Here is a 3,335-nt window from a genome sequence, read left to right as displayed (position 1 = left end):
TCTTATTTAAATTTATGTGTATGGGTATTTTGCCCCAGTGTGTATTTGTGTACCATGTGTGGTTTTGGTGCCCAAGGAGGTCAAAAGATAGGATTATATGCATTAAAACTAGATTTATCAAAGGTTGTGAGCCACAATATGGGTCCTGGGGGTCAAATCCAGGTCCTCTGGGAGAGCACCCAATGCTCTTAAATGCTGAGCTATTTGTCTAGCTCCCAACATTTGCTTTTTGGAACATTTTTAAAACCTGGTTCTCCCCCAAGGAGATGAATGATTATTTATATTTAGATATCAACTGGTGCAAAAGAAGCAAAAGAGTTTGGTTCAGAATCGTTATTTGTGGTAGAAACTGCTAAAAGGTTTAACATACTGTTTTCTTAGTACAAGAAGGTAAAAATGTAGTTCGATTTCCCCTAATACACTGGACACTCAGATAAATCCCCTTTTCCTAGGTTGGACCTGACTACTTAAAATGTTTTTTCTGGCAAAACATGAGGAGCAAATAAGATAGAGGAGTTAGCCTGCTTTAGACATATGCTAGGTTCTACATACAAGCTGTCGAGTCTTGTTTTTTCTCTCTCTCTCTCTCTCTCTCTCTCTCTCTCTCTCTCTCTCTCCTTCCCTTCCTCCCTTCTCCTCTCCCTGTCCTTCTCCCTTCTTCTTTCCCTCCCTCCCTCCTCCCCTCTTTGTCTCTACTGCCTGGAGCCTGCTCGGCCTTGTTAAATGAAGACCTTGTAACTCTCTCTAACTGTAGTGAGGGCTCGAAGCTAATGGCTTCTGGGAACTTAACACCCTCTTGCTTATTCTGTGGCTGATAACTCCTGGCTTTGGCTATCAACACATGCTATTTAGCATCGGGAATTAGGTAAAGGATTTATTAGATAAAGCTTTTTCTGGCAAGCCAGCCAGGAGTCCCTTGCCAGCCAGGTGAGAGGCTCAGAACTTGTTAACTCTTGTGAACCAGGGAGGAAAGAAAGGAGTCACTCATACAGACAACATAACACACATTCTGGTCAGGCCTGATTACATGTTTTATTTAATCCACATGTGTTAATGTATAACTACACACAGACAAACAGACATATACATATATGCATTTGGTGAATGGGGCTGAGCCCCAAATGCCATACACATAGATTTGGATGGATGCATGGGGCAGAGCCCCCCAAGCCAATATCTTATTTCTATTCTCTGGCCTTTTTATAGGCAAAAGTTCTTAGAAATTTACCTAATAGATAAAATGTTACACAAAAGGGGAGTTACAGAAGGATGTCTATAGTAAGTTCAAAGCAGTGTTTCATTCTATAAACTCTTTATAAGTTCAAAGCAACAGTTTCACATGGCCTTATCTTATAGTGCACACCTGTGGCTTCATCCTTGACTCTGACCTAGAGTGAATGTTTTTCCTTGGTCACAGATTTCTCTTTTTAGTGCCATTATGAAACCTCATTGAATTCCTTATTTTGCAGCCTTTACTTACTTTACTAGTTTATAAGGAATGGATAAGTTCTATTCTTGATTCTAACTTCATTATAGCTTTCTAACAAAACAACTAAAGCCGTCTCCTAAAATTTTCTTCCTAAAAATCAGGATTCTATAAAAAACCATTCATTCATTCAAACATCATTAATTCATGACAGTTCATCTTTATGTTGATCTGCAGGAAATTTGCTCAATAGGGTGAGCTAATGCCTAGGAATCCTTAGGCTATGTAAGAGTGACAGGAAAGGCATATCAGCTCCAAGAAGCCATCCTGTGATGAAGTCTCTTGGGACCTTACCTCACAGAGCTCACTAACCATGCAAAAATGTCACCTCCAGGAAAGTCACCTGCTAGCCTTAGCCTCTCCTAGATGGCTCCGGACTCTCTCTCTCTCTCTCTCTCTCTCTCTCTCTCTCTCTCTCTCTCCCTCCCTCCCTCCTTCTCTTCCTCCTCTCCTTTCTTTCTGTATGTTTTTCACACTTATGCACATACACATGCATGGATGTGGAATGCAGAGAGCAATCTTAGTTATTGTTGTTCAGGCATCAAGCACCTTGTCAATTGAGACAGGGTCTCTCACTAGCCTAGGACTCACTGACAGGGCTGGGCCAGTAAGCCCCAGGGATCCACCTATCTCAGTCTCCCCATGCTGGGATTACAAACTTGGTCAACATGGTGGGTTTTATCTTTTACATTGGTTCTTGACATCAAGCTCAGTCCTCATTCTGGCATGGCCTGTACTTCACTGACTTTGCTATTTCTCCAGCCCTATTTTTTTCCATCCATTCTTATTAGTTTCTACGAAAGAATACAGTTCCGACCTTTTTAAAAGTCCATATTACCAGAGAAAACAGACTGAAAAACATTTGTACACATACATTAAATAATTTTAGTGCTGGGAAATAAATATTTGTGTTCCCCCCAAATTTATACCTTAAAGCCATAATCCTTAATGTGATAGTGTTTTGAGGTTGAGCCTTTAGCAAGGGATCATGAGGGTAGGATTCCTGTGTCCTTATGAGAAGAGATAGGTATCTCTCACCCATGTTACACCAAGAAGGTGTTCACTTATGAACTAGGAACAGAGACTCTCATCAGATATCAAATCTTCTGATGTTTTGGACTTTTATTTTATTTATTTTATTTTATTTTTTTTGGCTTCAAAACTATAGAAGTAAATATTTGTTAACTCTACCTTTTCTATATACTGTAGTATTCTGTCAGTGCAGCCTAAGTTCAGATATTTAGCAATTAATGTCTTTCTCACACACATACACACACACAAACACACACACACACACACACACAAATAGCACAGGTTACTAATGTAGGTAGTGATGAAAGGAGACAGCAAAACTTTGGTAATTATGTCATCAAAGGCCTAACTAAAGAGATAAGAGTTTAACAAAGGCTTTGCATACATCAGCTAAAGAAAGAACTAGGGGAAGTACATTCTAGCCATCTGTACCAGTAAGTCTGAGAACCCCAAGACAAAAAGTAAGTATGAGATGCTACAGGTCCACATATGTCACTCTGGGTCATATGCCCTAAGGATGCTTCATCCTACCGCAAGGACATTTGTTCAACCATGTTCACTGCTGCTCTATTCATAATAGCCAGAAATTGGAAACAACCTAGATGTCCCTCATCAGAAGAATGGAAAAGAATCTGCGGTACATTAGTACAAAGGAGTATTACTCAGCTGTTTAAAAAAAATGACATCATAAGATTTTCAGGTAAATGTATGAAACTAGAAAAAAAATCACCCTGTGGAAGGTAACCCAAACCCAGAAAGATAAATATGGTGTGTATTCACTTGTACATGAATATTAACCATTAAATAAATGATAACT

This window comes from Arvicanthis niloticus, chromosome 10 (assembly GCF_011762505.2).
Source record: "Arvicanthis niloticus isolate mArvNil1 chromosome 10, mArvNil1.pat.X, whole genome shotgun sequence".
Lineage (NCBI taxonomy): Eukaryota > Metazoa > Chordata > Mammalia > Rodentia > Muridae > Arvicanthis > Arvicanthis niloticus.
This window is presented reverse-complemented; position numbering follows the sequence as displayed.